Consider the following 21556-nt stretch of genomic DNA (forward strand, 5'->3'; position numbering starts at 1 on the left):
ATCTTTTATTTCTTTCATCAGTGTCTTCTAGTTTTCTGCATACAGGTCTTTTGTCTCCTTAGGTAGTTTTATTCCTAAGTATTTTATTCTTTTTGTTGCAGTGGTAAACAAGAGTGTTTCCTGAAATTCTCTTTCAGATTTTTCATCATTGGTGTATAGGAATGCCAGAGATTTCTGTGCATTAATTCTGTGTCCTGCTACTTCACCAAATTCATTGATTAGCTCTAGTAGTTTTCTGGTAGCATCTTTAGGATTCTGTATGTATAGTATCATGTCATCTGCAAACAGTGACAGCTTTACTTCTTCTTTTCTGATTTTGATCCCTTTTATTTCTTTTTCTTCTCTGATTGCTGTGGCTAAAACTTCCAAAACTATGCTGAATAATACTGGTGAGAGTGCGCAACCTTGTCTTGTTCCTGATCTTAGTGGAAATGTTTACAGTTTTTCACCATTGAAGACGATGTTGGCTGTGTGTTTGTCATATATGGCCTTTATTATGTTGAGGTAAGTTCCCTCTATGCCTACTTTCTGGAGGGGTTTTTTTTTTATCATAAATGGCTGTTGAATTTTTTTGAAAGCTTTCTCTGCATCTGTTGAGATGATCATATGGTTTTTCTCCTTCAGTTTGTTAATATGGTGTATCACGTTTATTGATTTGCATATATTGAAGAATCCTTGCATTCCTGGGATAAACCCCACTTGATCATGGTGTATGATCCTTTTAATGTGCTGTTGGATTCTGTTTGCTAGTCTTTTGCTTAGGGTTTTTGCATGTATGTTCATCAGTAATATTGGCCTGTAGTGTTCTTTCTTTGTGACATCTTTGTAGGGTTTTCATATCAGGGTGATGGTGGCCTCGTAGCATGAGTTTGGGAGTGTCCCTACTTCTGCTATGTTTTGGAAGAGTTTGAGAAGGATAGGTGTTATCTCTTCTCTAAATGTTTGATAGAATTCACCTGTGAAGCCATCTGGTCCTGGGCTTTTGTTTGTTGGAAGATTTTTAATCATAGTTTCAGTTTCAGTGCTTGTGATTGGTCTGTTTATATTTTCTATTTCTTCCTGGTTCATTCTCAGAAGTTTGTGCTTTTCTAGGAATGTGTCCATTTCTTCAGGTTGTCCATTTTTTTCGCATTAGTTGCTTGTAGTAATCTCTCATGATCCTTTCTTTTTCTGCAGTGTCAGTTGTTACTTCTCCTTTTTCATTTCTAATTCTATTGATTTGAGTCTTCTCCCTTTTTTCTTGATGTGTCTCACTAATGGTTTATCAATTTTGTTTATCTTCTCAAAGAACCAGATTTTAGTTTTATTGATATTTGTTATTGTTTCCTTCATTTGTTTTTCATTTATTTCTGATTTGATCTTTATGATTTCTTTCCTTCTGCCAGCCTTGGGGAGTTTTTGTTCTTCTTTCTCTAATTGCTTTAGGTGTAAGTTAGGTTGTTTATTTGAGGTGTTTCTTGAGACAGGATTGCATTGCTATAAACTTCCCTCTTAGAACTGCTTTTGCTGCATCCCATAAGTTTTGGGTCATCGTGTTTTCATTGTCATTTGTTTCTAGGTATTTTGTGATTTCCACTTTGATTTCATCAGTGATCTCTTGGTTATTAGGTCGTGTATTGTTTAGCTTCCATGTATTTTTATTTTTTAGAGCTTTTTTCCTGTAATTGATATTTGTGATCTCTTGGTTATTATGTCGTATATTGTTCAGCTTCCATGTATTTTTATTTTTTAGAGATTTTTTCCTTTAATTGATATTTAGTCTCATAGTGTTTTGGTCAGAAAAGATACTTCATGTGATTTCAATTTCCTTAAATTTACCAAGGCTTGATTTGTGACCCAGGATATGATCTATCCTGGAGAATGTTTATGAGCACTTGATAAAAATGTGTATTCTGCTGTTTTTATATGGAACATCCTATAAATATCAATTAAGTCCCTCTTGTTTAATGTATCATTTAAAGCTTGTGTTTCCTTATTTATTTTCAGTTTGGATGATCTGTCCATTGGTGAAAGTGGGGTGTTAAAGTCCCCTACTATGATTGTGTTACTGTTGATGTCCCCTTTTATGGCTGTTAGCAATTGCCTTATGTATTGAGGTGCTCCTATGTTGGGTGCATACATATGTACAGTTGTTATATCTTCTTGGATTGATCCCTTGATCATTATGTCATGTCCTTCTTTGTCTCTTGTAATAGTCTTTATTTTAAAGTCTATTTTGTCTGATATGAGAATTGCTACTCCAGCTTTCTTTTGATTTCTATTTGCATGGAATATTTTTTTCCATCCCCTTACTTTCAGTCTGTATGTGTCCCTAGGTCTGAAGTGGGTCTCTTGTAGACAGCATATATACGGGTCTTGTTTGTGTCTCCATTCAGCCAGTCTATGTCTTTTGGTTGGAGCTTTTAATTAATTTACATTTAAGGTAGTTATCGTTGTGTATGTTCCTATTACCATTTTCTTAATTGTTTTTGGTTTGTTATTGTAGGTCTTTTCCTCCTCTTGGGTTTCCTGCCTTGAAAAGTTCCTTTAGCATTTGTTGTAAAGCTGGTTTGTTGGTGCTGAATTCTCTTAGCTTTTGTTTGTCTGTAAAGATTTTAATATCTCCATCGAATGTGAATGAGATCCTTGCTGGACAGAGTAATCTTGGTTGTAGGCTTTTCCCTTTCATCACTTTAAATATGTCTTGCCAGCCCCTTCTGGCTTGCAGAGTTTCTGCTGAAAGGTCAGCTGTTTACCTTATGGGGATTCCTTTGTATGTTACTTGTTGTTCTTCCCTTGTTGCTCTTAATATATTTTCCTTGTGTTTAATTTATGATAGTTTGATCACTATGTTTCTTGGCATGTTACTCCTTGTATTTATCCTGTATGGGACTCTCTGCACTTCCTGGACTTGATTGACTATTTCCGTTCCCATTTTAGGGAGGCTTTCAACTATAATCTCTTCAAATATTTTTTCAGCCCCTTTCTTTTTCTCTTCTTCCTCCAGGACCCCTATAATTTGAATATTGGTGTGTTTAATGTTGTCCCCGAGGTCTCTGAGACTGTCCTCAATTCTTTTCATTCTTTTTTCTTTATTCTGCTCCGTGGTAGTTATTTCCACTGTTTTATCTTCCAGGTCACTTATCTGTTTTTCTGCCTCAGTTATTCTGCTATTGATTCCTTCTAGAGAATTTTTAATTTCATTTATTGTGTTGTTCATCGTTGCTTGTTTCCTCTTTAGTTCTTCTACATCCGTGTTAAACGTTTCTTGTATTTTCTGCATTCTATTTCCTGGGTATTGGATCATCTTTACTATCATTCCTCTCAATTGTTTTTCAGGTAGACTGCCTATTTCCTCTTCATCTGTCTGGTCTGGTTTTTACCTTGCTCCTTCATCTGCTGTGTTTTTCTCTGTTTTCTCATTTTGCTTAACTTAATGTTTTGGGGTCTCCTTTTCACAGGCTGCATGTTCATAGTTCTCGTTGTTTTTGGTGTCTTACCCCAGTGGGTAAGGTCGGTTCAATGGGTTGTGCAGCCTTCCTGGTGGAGGGGACTGGTGCCTGTGTTCTGGGGGATGAAGCTAGATCTTGTCTTTCTTGTGGGCAGAACCGTGTCCGGTGGTGTGTTTTGGGGTGTCTGTGACCTTATTATGATTTTAGGCAGCCTGTCTGCTAATGGACGGGATTGTGTTCCTGTCTTGCTAGTTGTTCGGCATAGGGTGTCCAACACTGTAGCTTGCTGGTTATTGAGTGGAGCTGGGTCTTAGCGTTGAGATCGAGGTCTCTGGGAGAGCTTTCGCCATTTAATATAACATGGAGCTGGGAGGGCTCTGGTGGACCAATGTCCTGAACTCGGCTCTCCCACTTTAGAGGCACAGGCCTGACACTCTACCGTAGCATCAAGACCCTGTCAGCCACACGGCTGAGAAGAAAAGGGCGAAAAGAAGCAAGAAAGAAAGAAAGGAAGGAAGGAAGGAAGAGAGAGAGAGAGAGAGGGAGGGAGGGAGGGAGGGAGGAAAGGAAAGAAAGAAAGGAAGGAAGGAAGGAGGGAAGAAAAGAATATAAAGTTATTGGGCTTCCCTGGTGGCACAGTGGTTGAGAGTCTGCCTGCTGATGCAGGGGACATGGGTTCGTGCCCCAGTCCGGGAAGATCCTACATGCCGTGGAGCGGCTGGGCCTGTGAGCCACGGCTGCTGGGCCTGCGCGTCCGGAGCCTGTGCTTCATAATGGGAGAGGCCACAACAGTGAGAGGCCCGCGTACTGCAAAAAAAAAAAAAAAAAAAAAAGAATATAAAGTTATTAAAATAAAATTTTTTAAAAACCTATTAAAAATTAAAAAAAAATAGTAAAATGAAAGAAGAGAGCAACCAAAACAAATCCACCGATGATAAGAAGTACTAAAAACTATACTAAAACAAACAAAAAGGACAGACAGAACCCTCGGACAAATGGTAAAAGCAAAGCTATACAGACAAAATCACACAATGAAGCATATGCATACACACTCACAAAAAGAGAAAAAGGAAAAAATTATATACGTCGTTGCGCTCAACGTCCACTGCCTCAATTTTGGGACGATTCCTTGTCTGTTCAGGTATTTCACAGATGGAGCGTACATCAAGTTGATTGTGGAGATTTAATCCGCTGCTTCTGAGGCTGCTGCAAGAGATTTCCCTTTCTCTTCTTTGTTCGCACAGCTCCCGGGGTTCAGCTTTGGATTTGGCCCTGCCTCTGCGTGTTGGTCGCTGGAGGGCGTCTGTTCTTTGCTCAGGCAGGACGGGGTTAAAGTAGCAGCTGATGAAGGGGCTCTGGCTCACTCAGGCCGGGAGGAGGGAGGGGTAAGGAATGGAGGGTAAGCCTGCAGTGGCAGATGCCAGCGTGACATTCCAACAGCCCCGAGGCGTGCAGTGTGTTCTCCCGGGGAAGTTGTCCCTTGATCTCAGAACCCTGGCAGTGGCTGGCTGCACAAGCTCCCAGGAGGGGAGGTGTGGATAGTGACCTGTGCTTGCACATGGGCTTTTTCATGCCTGCAGCAGCAGCCTCTGCGTTTCAGGCCCATTTCTGGTGTCTGCACTGATATCCATGGTTCGTGCCCATGTCTGGAGCTCCTTTAGGCAGTGCTCTGAATTCCCTCTCCTCGTGCATCCCGAAACAATGGTCTCTTGCCTCCTCAGAAGTTCCAGACTTTTTCCCAGACTCCCTCCCATCTAGCTGTGGTGCACTAGCCCCCTTCGGGCTGTGTTCACGCAGCGAATCCCAGTCCTCTCCCTGGGATCTGACCTCTGAAGTCGGAGCCTCAGCTCCTAGCCCTGGCCAGTCCCACCTGGCGGGTGAGCAGACAAGCCTCTCAGGCTGATGAGTGCTGGTTGGCCCCGATCCTCTGTGTGGAATGTCTCCACTTTGCTCTCTGCACCCCTGTTGCTGCGCTCTCCTCTGTGGCTCCGAAGCTTCTTCCCCCCTGCCACCGCTGTCTCTGCCAGTGAAGGGGTTTCCTAGTGTGTGGAAACTTTTCCCCCTTGACAGCTCCCTCCCACTGGTGAAGATCCGGTCCCTATTCTTTTGTCTCTGTTTTTTCTTTTTTCTTTTGTCCTACCCAGGTACGTGGGGACTTTCTTGCCTTTTGGGAGGTCTGAGGACTTCTGCTAGTGTTCAGTAGCTGTTCTGTAGGGGTTGTTCCACATGTAGATGTATTTCTGATGTATTTGTGGAGAGGAAGGTGATCTCCACGTCTCACTCCTCTGCCATCTTGACGGTTTCCGAACCTTATTAATTTTTGTATGTCAGTTGAACCTTAATAAAGATGGTAAAAGAGGCATTTTCTTTCTTGGACAGAGGACTCAATATCATAAAAATGTCATTTATTTCAATTTAAAATAATACATATAGAAAAGTGAGAAAAAGCAATTCAGTGAGAAAAGCTGTGAAAAAGAAAAAAACAGCAGAAATTCGGTAGTTCAGGACTTAAAGGGACAACATCAGGCTAAGGTGAATTTGTCTCTTGACTGGTTTAAGGTAATCTGTACCCTCTCAGGTAACTTGAAAGAGTGAGATAACATTGAGAGCCTCATTGAGTATTTCCACAAAGTGACTGACATCAATCAAAACTTAGCACGTATACCAAAACACACAACAGTGAATAAACAGACAGTATTTAAAAAAACAGAAAATACATGTAGTGAATTTATTATACATGGACCTTAAAATAGCTCTGATTTATATCTCTAAAAAATAAAGGAATGTGTAGAAATTTTATTGGCATTCTGAAATTTTAAAAAATGCAGTAATTGAAATTGAGAGATCAACAGATGTGGTTAAGGGCAGATTAGACAATTGAAAAAGAGACAGTTGCTGTACTGGAAAGTAGGCCAGTGGAAAACAATTGGGATAAAGCACAGAGAACAAATAAAGCATAGCATGTGAGATACATATATAACACTGTGAAAAAAAATGTGTGTATATATAATTATATATATATATATATATATATAATTGAGTTCCAGAAGGGGAGGATAGAGAATAGGACAAAAACAATACCTGAAGAGCTAATGGCCAAGAATTTTCCAAAACTGATGGAGAATATTGAAGCACAGATTCAAAGAGTGATATGGTCTTTGGAGAAGCATCTATTCAATTTTCGTCTCAATTTAAAATAGAGCTTGTCCTTAAAAAGAAACGAAATTAAGTTATTTGTAGTGAGGTGGATGGACCTAGAGTCTGTCATACAGAGTGAAGCAAGTCAGAAAGAGAAAAACAAATACTGTATGCTAACACATATATATGGAATCTAAAGAAAGAAATGGTTCTGATGAACCTAGGGACAGGAGAGGAATAAAGATGCAGGTGTAGAGAATGGACTTGAGGACATGGGGAGGGGCAAGGGTAAACTAGAACGAACTGAGAGAGTAGCATGGACATATATACACTACCAAATATAAAATAGATAGCTAGTGGTAAGCAGCTGCATTGCACAGGGAGATCAGCTCGGTGCTTTGTGACCACCTAGAGGGGTAGGATAGGGAGGGTGGGAGGGAGATGCAAGAGGGAGGGAATATGGGGATATATGTATACATATAGCTGATTCACTTTGTTATACAGCAGAAACTGATACAACATTGTAAAGCAATTATACTCCAATAAAGATGTTAAAAAATTTTAAAAAAATAGAGCTTGTTAGATAGAGGTGATAATTGCACAGTTCAATGAATATACTAAAAACCACTGCATTATACGATTTAAAAGGGGGAATTTTATGGTTTGTAAGTCATATGTTAATAAGCCAGTTATTTCTTTAAAACCTGTAAATAAATAAATAAAATTGAGCTTGTTAGTTTTGAGTTTCAAGAGCTCTTTCTATACTATGTGAAAATGTACTTGATCAGGTAAGTAATTTGCAAATATTTTCCCCAGTCTGTGGCTTATTTTTTTGCCCTTTTTCTAGTGTATTTTGTGCATCTAAAGTTTTTTTTAATTTGGTAAATTCTCATTTATTGATTCTTTTATGGGTCATGCTTTTTGTATAATACCTAAGAACAACAGTGACAAAGAGCAGTTTAGTGATTTGCTGTAGGGTTGTTTCAGCATCATTTGTTTTTGTTTTTTAAAAAATATTTATTTATTTATTTGGTTGCACTGGGTTTTAGTTGTGGCAGGTGGCTTCCTTGTGGCTCATGGGCTCCTTAGTTGTGGCTTGCCGGCTCCTTAGTTGCAGCATGTGGGCTCCTTAGTTGCAGCAGTCTGGCTCCTTAGTTGAGGCTCCAGGTCTCCTTAGTTGCAGCTTGCAGGCTCTTAGTTTTGGCTCATTGGCTCCTTAGTTGTGGAATGTGGGCTCCTTAGTTGTGGCATGTGAACTCTTTGTTTCAGCACACATGTGGGTTCTCGTTCCCTGTCCAGGGATCACACCCAGGCCCCCTGCACTGGGGGCACAGAGTCTTATCTCCTACGCCACCAGGGAAGTCCCTCAGCATCATTTGTTGAGACTACGACCCTTTATTCATTTAATTGTCTTTACAATTTGTCAAAATTTCATTAAACATATGTGTTTTCTCATTCTGGACTGTCTCTTCTGTTTCTTTAGTATGTATTTCAACTATTTTGCCTATACTGAACTGCGTTAAATACTGTAGCTTTAAGTCTTAGTGTAATGTAAGCCCTCCAGCTTTGTAATTTTAAAAATAATTTTTGGTCAATCTACCTCCTTTCTCATTTCATGTAAATTTTAGAATAACCTTGTTTTCAGATACAAAGTAATCTTGTTAGAATTGGATTAAATCTATCAATTTAGAGAGAATATAATCAACATGTACACTGAGTCTTTACATATGAGTTTTCATATCATAAGAACATAATATATCTGTTTAGGTTTTCTTTCATTTCCTTCATCAGTATTTTGTACTTACCTACATACTGTTCCAGCACATTATTTACTTAGATTTATTCCTAGTATTTCCCTTTATTAGGCTGTTGTAAATTGTACTTAAGAAAATTTTGGTTTCCAGCTGTTCATTGCTAGTATATAGAAATAAAATTAATGTTTTGTACATTGACCTTGTTTCTTGTGACTTAGCAAGAACTTATTCTAGGAGCATTTTTAGATTCTTATTGTTGTTACTACTAGGAGCATTTTTAGATTCTTTGTGCCTTTCTACATAGACAATCATATAATCTAAATAGGGACAGGTTTAATATTTTAATCTTAACGGAAAAGATAAATGATAAAACAGCATATCTTTGTTATTGATTTCTAATTTAATACTATTGTGGATATACAAGATAATTTATATGATTTTAATCTTTTAAAATTTATTGATACTTGTTTCCTTGGCACAGAATATGATCTATCTTGGTAAATGTTCTGTGTGTACTTGGAAAGACTATTCTGCTGTTGCTGGGTAGAGGGTTCTATTAATGTCAATTAGGTCAATTTGATTGATACGGTGCTTCAAGTATTCTGTATCTTTATTGATTTTCTGTCTACTTGTTCAATACGTTATTGAGAGAATTATATTTAAGTCTCCAATCATAACTGCGTATTTTTCTATTTCTCCTTGTAGCTCTATCAATTTTTATTTCATGTATTTTGCAGCTCTGTTTATTAATCGCATAAGCTGTTATGATTGTTATGTCCTCTTGATAAGTTGACCCCTTTACTGTTACAAAATGAACTTCTTTATCCCTAGTCATATTTTATAATATTACTAATATATATAGTATAATATATATTTATGTTTTAATATAATATACAAAGTAATCTTTGTATTGAAATTTACTTTGTATTATACTAATAGACCTATTCTAGCTTCCTTTTGGTATTTTCATAGTATATATGTATACATGCTATTACTTTTAGACCATCTTTGTATCAAAATTTGGTTTTCTTTGTCTTTTTTTAACATCTTTATTAGAGTATAATTGCTTTACAATGGTGTGTCAGCTTCTGCTTTATAACAGAGTGAATCATTTATACATATACATGTGTCCTCATATCTCTTCCCTCTTGCATCTCCCTCCCTCCCACCCTCTCTATCCCACCCCTATAGGTGGTCACAAAGCACCGAGCTGATCTCCCTGTGCTATGTGGCTGCTTCCTACTGGCTATCTATTTTACATTTGGTAGTGTATATATGTCTATGCCACTCTCTCACTTTGTGCCAGCTTACCCATACTCCTCCCCATATCCTCAAGTCCATTCTCTAGTAGGTCTGCATCTTTATTCCAGTCTTGCCCCTAGTTTCTTCTGACCATATATATATATATATATATATATATATATATATATATATATTTTAGATTACATATATATGTGTTAGCATACGGTATTTGTTTTTCTCGTTCTGACTTACTTCACTCTGTATGACAGACTCTAGGTCCATCCACCTCACTACAAATAACTCAGTTTCATTCCTTTGTATGGCTGAGTAATATTCCATTGTATATATGTGCCACATCTTCTTTATCAATTCATCTGTTGATGGACACTTAGGTTGCTTCCATGTCCTGGCTATTGTAAATAGAGCTGCAGTGAACATTGTGGTACATGACTCTTTTTGAATTATGGTTTTCTCAGGGTATATGCCCAGTAGTGGGATTGCTGGGTCATATGGTAGTTTTATGTTTAGTTTTTTAAGGAACCTCCATACTGTTCTGCATAGTGGCTGCATCAATTTACATTCCCACCAACAGTGTAAGAGGGTTCCCTTTTCTCCACACCCTCTCCAGCATTTATTGTTTGTAGATTTTTTGATGATGGCCATTCTGACCGGTGTGAGATGATATCTCATTGTAGTTTTGATTTTCATTTCTCTAATGATAATGATGTTGAGCATTCTTTCATGTGCTTGTTGGCTATCTGTATATCTTCTTTGGAGAAATGTCTCTTTAGCTTTTCTACCAATTTTTCGATTGGGTTGTTTGTATTTTTGATATTGAGCTGCATGAGTTCCTTGTATGTTTTGGATATTAATCCTTTGTCCGTTGCTTCATTACCAAATATTTTCTCCCATTCTGAGGGTTGTCTTTTGGTCTTGTTTATGGTTTTCTTTGCTGTGCAAAAGATTTGCAGTTTCATTAGGTCCCATTTGTTTATTTTTGTTTTTATTTCCATTTGTCTAGGAGGTGGGTCAGAAGGGATCTTACTGTGATTTATGTCACAGAGTGTTCTGCCTAGGTTTTCCTCTAAGAGTTTGATGGTGTCTGGCCTTACATTTAGGTCTTTAATCCATTTTGAGTTTATTTTTGTGTATGGTGTTAGGGAGTGTTCTAATTTCATTCTTTTACATGTAGCTGTCCAGTTTTCCCAACACCACTTATTGAGGAGGCTGTCTTTTCTCCATTGTATATTTTTGCCTCCTTTATCAAAGATAAGGTGACCATATGTGCGTGGGTTTATCTCTGGGCTTTCTATCCTGTTCCATTGATCTATATTTCTGTTTTTGTGCCAGTACCATACTCTCTTGTTTACTGTAGCTTTGTCGTATAGTCTGAAGTCAGGGAGCCTGATTCCTCCAGCTCCATTTTTCATTCTCAAGATTGCTTTGGCTATTCGGGATCTTTTGTCTTTCCATACAAATGGTGAAATTTTTTGTTCTAGTTCTGTGAAAAATGCCAGTGGTCATTTGATAGGGATTGCATTGAATCTGTAGATTGCTTTGGGTAGTAGAGTCATTTTCACAATATTGATTCTTCCAATCCAAGAACATGGTATATCTCTCCATCTGTTTGTATCATCTTTAATTTCTTTCATCAGTGTCTTATAATTTTCTGCATACAGGTCTTTTGTCTCCTTAGGTAGGTTTATTCCTAGGTATTTTATTCTTTTTGTTGCAGTGGTCAATGGGGGTGTTTTCTTAATTTCACTTTCAGATTTCTCATCATTAGTGTATAGGAATGCCAGAGATTTCTGTGCATTAATTTTGTATCCTGCTACTATACCAGATTCATTGATTAGCTCTAGTAGTTTTCTGGTAGCATCTTTAGGATTCTCTATGTATATTATCATGTCATCTGCAAACAGTGACAGCTTTATGTCTTCTTTTCCAATTTGGATTCCTTTTATTTCCTTTTATTCTCTGATTGCTTCGGCAAAAACTTCCAAAACTATGCTGAATAATAGTGGTAAGAGTAGGCAACCTTGTCTTGTTCCTGATCTTAGTGGAAATGGTTTCAGTTTTTCACCATTGAGGACGATGTTGGCTGTGGGTTTGTCATATATGGCCTTTATTATGTTGAGGAAAGTTCCCTCTATGCCTACTTTCTGCAGGGTTTTTATCATAAATAGGTGTTGAATTTTGTCAAAAGCTTTCTCTGCATCTGTTGAGATGATCATATGGTTTTTCTCCTTCAATTTGTTAATATGGGGTATCACGTTGATTGATTTGCGTATATTGAAGAATCCTTGCATTCCTGGAATAAACCCCACTTGATTATGGTGTATGATCCTTTTAATGTGCTGTTGGACTCTGTTTGCTAGTATTTTGTTGAGGTTTTTTGTATCTATGTTCATCAGTGTTATTGGCCTGTGGTTTTCTTTCTTTGTGACATCTTTGTCTGGTTTTCTTATCAGGGTGATGGTGGCCTCGTAGCATGAGTTTGGGAGTGTCCCTACTTCTGCTATGTTTGGAAGAGTTTGAGAAGGATAGTTGTAAGCTCTTCTCTAAATGTTTGATAGAATTCACCTGCGAAGCCATCTGGTCCTGAGCTTTTGTTTGTTGGAAGATTTTTAATCACAGTCTCAATTTCAGTGCTTGTGAGTGGTCTGTTCATATTTTCTATTTCTTCCTGGTTCAGTCTCGGAAGGTTGCGCATTTCTAAGAATTTGTCCATTTCTTCCAGGTTGTCCATTTTCTTGGCATAGAGTTGCTTGTTGTAATCTCTCATGGTCCTTTGTATTTCTGCAGTGTCAGTTGTTACTTATCCTTTTTCATTTCTAACTCTATTGATTTGAATCTTCTCCCTTTTTTCTTGATGAATCTGGCTAATGGTTTATTAATTTTGTTTACGATCTCAAAGAACCAGCTTTTAGTTTTATTGATCTTTGCTATCGTTTCCTTCATTTCTTTTTCATTTATTTGTGATCTGATCTTTATGATTTCTTTCCTTCTGCTAACTTTGGGTTTTTTTTGTTCTTCTTTCTCTAATTGCTGTAGGTGTAAGGTTAGGTTGTTTATGTTTCTTGTTTTTTAGGTAGGATTGAATTGCTATAAACTTCCCCCTTAGAACTGCTTTTGCTGCATCCCATAGGTTTTGGGTCGTCGTGTTTTCATTGTCATTTGTTTCTAGGTATTTTTTGGTTTCCTCTTAGATTTCTTCAGTGATCTCTTGGTTATTAAGTAGTGTATTGTTTACCCTCCATGTTTGTGTATTTTTTACAGATTTTTTCCTGTAATTGATATCTAGTCTCGTAGCATTCTGGTCAGAAAAGATACTTGATACAATTTCAACTTTCTTAAATTTACCAAGGCCTGATTTGTGATCCAAGATATGATGTATTCTGGAGAATGTTCCATGAGCACTTGAGAAGAATGTGTATTCTGTTGTGTTTAGTTGGAATGTCCTATAAATATCAATTAAGTTCGTCTTGTTTAATGTATTATTTAAAGCTTGTGTTTCCTTATTTAGTTTTCATTTTGCATGATCTGTTCATGGTGACAGTGGGGTGTTAAAGTCCCCTAATCTGATTGTGTTATTGTCGATTTCCCCTTTTATGGCTGTTAGTATTTGCCCTATATATTGAGGTGCTCATATGTTGGGTGCATAAATATTTACAATTGTTATATCTTCTTCTTGGATCAATCCCTTGATAATTATGTAGTGTCCTTCTTTGTCTGTTCTAATTTTCTTTATTTTAAAGTCTATTTTGTCTGATATGAGAATTGCTACTCCAGCTTTCTTCTGATTTCCATTTGCATGGAATATCTGTTTCCATCCCCTTACTTTCAGTCTATATGTGTCCCTAGGTTTGAAGTGGGTCTCTTGTAGACAACATATATATGGGTCTTCTTTTTGTATCCATTCAGCCAGTCCAAGTCTGTTGGTTGGAGCATTTAATCCATTTACATTTAAAGTACTTATCGATGTGTGTTCCTATTCTCATTTTCTTAATTGTTTTGGGTTTGTTAATGCAGGTGTTTTCCTTCTCTTGTGTTTCCTGCCTAGAGAAGTTCCTTTAGCATTTGTTGTAAAGCTGGTTTGGTGGTGCTGAATTCTCTTAGCTTTTGCTTGTCTGTAAAGGTTTTAATTTCTCCCTCAAATCTGAATTAGATCCTTGCTGGGTAGAGTAATCTTGGTTGCAGGTTTTTCTCCTTCATCACTTTAAATATGTCCTGCCACTCCCTTCTGGCTTGCAGAGTTTCTGCTGAAAGATCAGCTGTTAACATTATGGGGATTCCCTTGTGTGTTATTTGTTGTTTTTCCCTTGCTGCTTTTAATAGTTTTTCTTTGTATTTAATTTTTGACAGTTTGATTAATGTGTGTCTTGGCATGTTGCTCCTTTGTTATATCCTGTATGGGACTCTCTGTGCTTCCTGGACTTGATTAACTATTTCCTTTCCCATATTAAGGAAGTTTTCAACTATAATCTCATCAAATATTTTCTCAGTCCCTTTCTTTTTCTCTTCTTCTTCTGGGACCCCTATAATTCGAATATTGGTGCATTTAATATTGTCCCAGAGGTCTCTGAGACTGTCCTCAATTCTCTTCATTTTTTTTTCTTTACTCTGCTCTGCAGTAGTTATTTCCACTATTTATCTTCCAGGTCACTTATCTGTTCTTCTGCCTCAGGTATTCTGCTATTGATTCCTTTTAGAGAATTTTTTATTTCATTTATTGTGCTGTTCATCACTGTTTGTTTGCTCTTTAGTTCTTCTAGGTCCTTGTTGAACGTTTCTTGTATTTTCTCTATTCTGTTTCCAAGATTTTGGATCATCTTTACTATCATTATTCTGAATTGTTTTTCAGGTAGGCTTCCTATTTCCTCTTCGTTTGCTAGGTCTGGCGGTTGTTTGCCTTGCTCCTTAATCTGCTGTGTGTTTTTCTGTGTTCTCATTTTGTTTAACTTTCTGTGTTGTGGTCTCCTTTTTGCAGGCTGCAGGTTCATAGTTCCCCTTGTCTTATGTGTCTGTCCTCAGTGGCTAAGGTTGGTGCAGTAGGTTGTGCAGGCTTCCTGGTGGAGGGGAGTAGTGCCTGTGTTCTGGTGGATGAGGCTGGATCTTGTCTTTCTGGTGGGCAGGTCAACGTCTGGTGGTGTGTTTTGGGGTGTCTGTGGCCTTATTATGATTTTAGGCAGCCTCTCTGCTATTGGATGGGGTTGAGTTCCTATCTTGCTAGTTGTTTGGCATAGGGTGTCCAGCACTGTAGCTTGCTGGTCGTTGAGTGAAGCTGGGTGCTGGCGTTGAGATGGAGATCTCTGGGAGATTTTTGCCATTTGGTAGTACATGGAGCTGGGAGGTCTCTGATGGACCAGTGTCCTGAACTTGGCTCTCCAACCTCAGAGTCATGGCCCTGATGCCTGGCTTGAGCACCATGAGCCTTTCATCCACACGGCTCAGAATAAAAGGGAGAAAAAATAGAAAGGATGAAAGAAAGAAAGAAGATAAAATAAAATAAAGTAAGATAAATTAAAATGAAGTTAATAAAATAAAAAGTAAAAAATATTTATTAAGAAAGATTTTTAAAAAGTAAAAATACAAAACAAAACAAAAACAGAGAGAACCCTAGGACAAATTGTAAAAGGAAAGCTATACAGACAAAATCACACATAGAAGCATACACACACACACTCAAAAAGAGAAAAAGGGAAAAAATATATATATCTTCGCTCCCAATGTCCACCTCCTCAATTTTGGATTATTTGTTGTCTATTCAGGTATTCCACAGATGCAGCGTATATCAAGTTGATTGTGGAGATTTAATCCTCTGCTCCTGATGCTGCTGGGAGAGATTTCCCTTTCTCTTCTTTGTTCGCACAGCTCTTGGTTTTCAGCTTTGGATTTGGCCCTGCCTCTGCATGTAGGTCACCTGAGGGCGTCTGTTCTTAGCTCAGACAAGATGGGGTTAAAAGAGCAGCTGATTTGTCTGCTCTGGCTCACTCTGGCTGGGGGGAGGGAAGGGTAAGGATGTGGGGCAAGCCTGCGGCGGCAGAGGCCAGTGTGACGTTGCACCAGCCTGAGGCGCGCCGTGTGTTCTCCCGGGGAAGTTGTCCCTGGATCACGGGACCCTGACAGTGGCGGTCTGCACAGGCTCCCGGGAGGGCAGGTGTGGAGAGTGCCCTGTGCTTGCACACAGGCTTCTTGGTGGCCTGATAGCCGTGGCTCGCACCCATCTCTGGAGCTCCTTTAAGCAGCGCTCTTAATCTCCTCTCCTCTCGAACCAGGAAACAAAGAGGCAAGAGAAAGTCTCTTGCTTCTTTGGCAGGTCCAGACGTTTTCCCTGACTCCCTCCCGGCTTGCTGTGGTGCAGTTGCCCCTTCAGGCTGTGTTCACGCCGCCAACCCCCGTCCTCTCCCTGGGATCCGTCCGAAGCCTGAGCCTCAGCTCCCAGCCCCTGCCCGCCCCGGCGGGTGAGCAGACAGGCCTCTAGGGCTGGTGAGTGCTGGTCTGCGCCGATCATCTGTGCGGGAATCTCTCTGCTTGGCCCTCTGCACCCCTGTTGCTGCGCTCTCCTCTGTGGCTCCGAAGCTCCCCCGCCCGTGTCACCCGCAGTCTCCACCCACAAAGGGGCTTCCTAGTGTGTGGAAACCTTTCCTCCTTCACAGCTCCCTCCCACTGGTGCAGTTCCCGTCCCTATTCTTTTGTCTCTGTTTATTCTTTTTTGTTTTGCCCTACCCAGGTACGTGGGGACTTTCTTGCCTTTTGGGAGGTCTGAGGTCTTCTGCCAGCGTTCAATAGGTGTTCTGTAGGAACTGTTTCACATATAGATGTATTTGTGATGGATTTGTGGAGAGGAAGGTGATCTCTGCGTCTTACGCTTCCACCATCTTGAAGCTCCCTCCGTTTGGCAGTTTCTCACAAAGCTAAACATAGTCTTACCATGTGATCTATCAGTCATGTTCCTAGGTATTTACTCAACTGATATGAAAACTTAGGACCATATAAAACCTGCCCATGAATGTTTGTAGCAGCTTTATTCACAAACATGAAACACTGGAAGCAACCAAAATGGCCTTCAGTGGGTGAATGGTAAATAAACTGTCATATAGCCATACAGAGGAATACTGTTAGCAGTAAAAAGGAATGAGCTGGGAAGCCATGCAAAGACATGGATAAATCTTAAATGAATATTGCTAAGTGAAAGAAATCAGTCTGAAAAGGCTATATATGATATGATTCCATTTATGTGACATTTTGCAAAAGGCAAAATTTTAGGGTTGATAAGCAGATTAGTAGTTGCCCTGAGTCAAGGTGGAAGGGATTTGAATAGTTGAAGCACAGGGAATCTTTTAGGGCAGTTAAACTACTTTGTATGATATTGGGTTAGTGGATACATGATGGTATGCATTTGTCAAAACTCAGAACTTTATAGCACAAAAATTGAACCTTAATGTATGCAAGTTAAAAAAATCATTTAGGAAGTCAGTTGATTCCATATTGGAATGCAAACCATGACAAAATAATCTAAATGTATTATAGATAAAGAGGCACATCACGGAGATATTATGGTTTCAGTTCCAGACCACCACAGTGAAGTGAATATTTCAATAAAGTGGGTCACATGAATTTTTTCGTTTCCCAGTTCCTAGAAAAGTTATGTTTACACTATATTGTAATCTATTAAGTTTTCAATAGTATTTTGTCTAAAAAATGTACATACGTATTTAAAAACGCTTTATTGCTAACATATGTTAACCATCATCTGCGCCTTCAGTGAGTGGTAATCTCATTGCTGGTGGAGGGTCTTGCCTTGATGTTGATGGCTGCTTACTGACCAAGGGTGGTGCTTGCTGAAGCCTAGAGTGTCTGTAGTAATTTCTTAAATTAAGACAACAATGAGGTTTCCTGCATCAGTTGACTCTTCCTTTTATGAATGGTTTATCTGTAAGCATGCAATGTTGCTTGATAACATTTTACCCACAGTAGAACTTCATTCAAAATTGGAGTCAATCCTCTCAAACCCTATTGCTTTTTTATCAACTAAGATTCTGTAATATTCTGAATCCTTTGTTGCCATTTCAACAATCTTCACGTCTTCACCAGAAGTAGATTCAGTGTCAAGAAGCCATTTTCCTTGCTCATCCATAAGAAGCAACTCTTCTTCTGTTAAAGTATTATCCTGAGATTGCAGCAATTCAGTCACATCTTTAGGCTTCTCTTCTAATTCTAGTTCTCTTACTATTTCCACCACATCTGCAGTGACTTCCTCCACTGAAATCTTGAAACCCCTCAAAGTCATCCATGAGGGTTGGAATCAACTTCTTCTCAACTCCTGTGAATGCTGATATTTTGACCTCCTCCCTTGAATTATGAATGTTCTGCCCAAAGGACAGAGGAATCACTATCTATGGCAGCTATATTCTTATGAAATGTATTTCTTAAATCATGTCTTAAAATTCGAAATGACTCCTTGATCCATGGGCTGCTGAACAGATATTGTGTTAGTAGGCATGAACACAACATTAATCTTATTGTACATCTCCATCAGAGCTCTTTGGTGACTGGGTGCATTGTCCATGAGCAGGAATATTTTGAAAGGAATCTTTTTTTCTGAGCTGTAGGTCTCAATGTTGGGCTTAAAATATTCAGTCAACAATGTCGTAAACAGATGTTCTGTCATCCAGACTTTGTTGTTCCTTTTATAGAGCACAGGCAGAGTTGAATTAGCATAATTCTTAAGTGCCCTAGGATTTTCAGAATGGTAAATAAGCATTGGCTTCAACTTCAAGTCACCAGCTGCATTACCCCTAACAAGAGTGTCAGCCTGTCCTTTGAAGCTAAGCATTGACTTCTCCTCTCTTGCTATGAAAGTCCTAGATGGCATCTTCTTCCAGTATAAGGCTATTTTGTCTACCTTGAAAATCTGTTGTTTAGTGTACCCACCTTCATTAATTATCCTAGCTATGTATTCTGGATAACTTGCTGCAGCTTGAACATTAGCACTTGCTATTTCACCTTGTACTTTTATGTTATGAAGACAGCTTCTTTCCTTAAACTTCATGAACCAATCTCTTCTATCTTCAGACTTTTCTTCTGCAGCTTCCTCACCTCTCTCATTTCATTGCTGGTGGGAATACAAAATGACATAGCCACTTTAGAAGAGAGTTTGATAGTTTCTTACAAATCTAAGAATAATCTTACCATACGATCCAGCAGTTGCTCTGCTAGATATTTACCCTATTGAGTTGAAAACTTATGTTCATACAAAAACCTGTGCATATATGTTTGTAGCAGCTTTATTCAATATTGGAAAAAATAAAAGCAGCCAAGATGTCCTTCAACAGGTGAATGGGTGAGCAAACAGTGATATATTTATATAATGGAATGTCATTCAGCGATAAAAAGAGCTATTAAGCCGCAAGAAGACAGAGATGGATCTTAAATGCACATTGCTGAGCAAAAGAAGTAATTCTGAAAAAGTGACTTACTATATGATTCCAACTATATGACTTTCTGGAAGAGGCAAAACTAGAGGGACAATAAAAAGATCAGTGGTTTCCAGAGATCAAGGGGACAGGACTGGTTTGATTAGATGAAGCACACAGAAGAGTTTTGACAGAGGTGAAACTATTCTGTGTGATATTGTAATGATGGACACTTGATTTATGCATTGTCGAAACCCATAAAACTGTACAATGCAGAATCAAACTTAATGTAAATGTAAACTACATTCTTAGTTCATAATAATCTATTAGTATTGGTTGATTAATTATAACAAATGTACCACTCTAATACAAGATGTTAATAATAGGCCAAATTGTGAGTGGTGGTGTATGGCAACTCTGTACTGTCTGCTCATTTATTTTGTAATAAATAAATTTTAAAAACCTGAAAAGGTATTTAAAGGGAAAATACAAGATTACCAGGTTATCAAACTTACAGTTTTTCTCCATGTGATGGAGAAATAGAAGCTTTCTCACATGACTATCATGGACACAAAATCAAGGCAAAACTTCAAGTGTCAGCGTTGAAATGTGGGGAAAAAGTTGTTCTTCTGAGGGAATCAATAACTTAGAGGAAATGTTCAAGGTTTCATATATCTTGGAGGTCAGATCTAGATAGATGAACCATCTTTTTTCTTTGTCTATTTCAGTGTTCTAATTGTTTTTTCTGCGTGTGAGATGTGATAGTACATGATCATGATAGTGACATGACATATTGTCAGTTTTACTTCCACTGAAATTTGTCCCGCTTATTTGTATAATTTTTTTTCTTTATGGGCCCATGTTTCCTCTATAAAATGAGGCAGTTCGGCTATACAATCTTTAGAAGCTTTTTTGACCCTAATATTCTCGTGTTCTAAAATTGATAGTTATAGCTCAATACTTTGTCATCTATAAAGGAAAGTAACTCTTTCTGATATCCTAGAGAAGCACATAGAAAACATAAAAGGGACAATTACATAGTTGTGATTAAGGTTATTTACTTAAGATTCCATTTTAGCATGAATACACTAAATTGTTTACATAAAAACTTTAATGGGAACCCAACTAACTAGGACACTGAATCTACTTTTATTTTGACCTTGCTGTTAGCTTTAGGAGAAATAAAATGACAGGAGAGCCACGCTCAAAATAAAAAAAAAAATATATTGTATCTTGCAACCAGGTACCTGTTCATTTTAAAACATCATGTTACCTCCATTTCTACCTGTAATTTGAGTAATGTGAAAAAATGACTTTCAGGTGATCATGAAATTCAGAAAAATCTTTGAAATTTAAAGATTTAATCATGTTCACTTGACTCTACTTGATAAAATAGAAGGACATATTAAGCAGATTTTTAGCATCTAAATTTAAAGGAATGGGTTTTATGTTTAAAATGATATTTGCTACGGTCTGAAGTTATCTGGATAGTTTTTATCATAAAATTTATCCCACCATTTGAATGGCTTCAGTGACACCTACAGAGCTGTTCTTGACATGAATTTTGAGTCTTTTCATTCCAATTTGAGGTCAAAACACATGAGAAATTCTCAGGTACGTAATTTCTGTATCACATGTCGGTATGTGCCCAAGTGCAAAGAGCTGCATATTTGAGCTTACTTATTTTAATGACATGTATTTGTATCTACTAGCATTATTTCTTTGAGCTGGTTATATACATTTCAAGGAATCTTTAACTCCCTGTGCTTAGCCTTTTACAGATAAATTCATAAATGGGTATCCTAGAAAGGTCAAGAATGCTTTGTAATGCTATCTCCTAATTTCATGTTTTGAAATTGATTTTTGTAAGTAGTCTTGATACCTGTATTCATGAGAGTAAGAAATTGAATTGGAAACTAGATTCACCAACTAATGAAATGTAGGCACATTTAACACACTACTGCTGACCTTGACTATGATCATGTGGGAACCTTTTCTGATAGAGTAAGGAACTCTGTAATTCAGTTACTTTGTGATTTAATTCTGCTGTGATAAGCAGAAAATGCTAAACACTATTAAATTCTGCTGATGTTATTATGTTGGAGACTGTTTATCTCCTGGGACAGACCTGAAACCAGTTTGAGCTAGTTACTTACTTCAGTTGGTGGGAACATAGTACTAATTGTTCATGAAATTAAAGTTGTAGCTCTGTTTCAACAAACATTTATTGGGTGTCATGTGAGGGGGAAAAAATCTCTATTCCAAAGACAGCTGAACACTTACTGGAGTTCCTGCACCAGCCTTCTTTTAGATTTCAAGACTAAGTGAACAGAATATGAAATGTCATCCTGAAATCCTCTTTGCTATTCCAATATTCAAAGCACATTTTTACCTTGGTGAGTTAGTGAAAATATCTACAGCTGTGATGCTTATTGGTTTGTTAAAAAAAAAAAAACGGGTGGGATCACATCCCTTTGTTAGTCACCAAGAGTCACCAGGAATCTTAAACTGTAATTACCTACTTGCAGGACCAGGACTAGGGTGAGGTGAGTGAGGGGCCTGGGGCACAGAA

The sequence above is a fragment of the Leucopleurus acutus genome (assembly GCF_964270905.1).
Source record: "Leucopleurus acutus genome assembly, chromosome: X".
Classification (NCBI taxonomy): domain Eukaryota; kingdom Metazoa; phylum Chordata; class Mammalia; order Artiodactyla; family Delphinidae; genus Leucopleurus; species Leucopleurus acutus.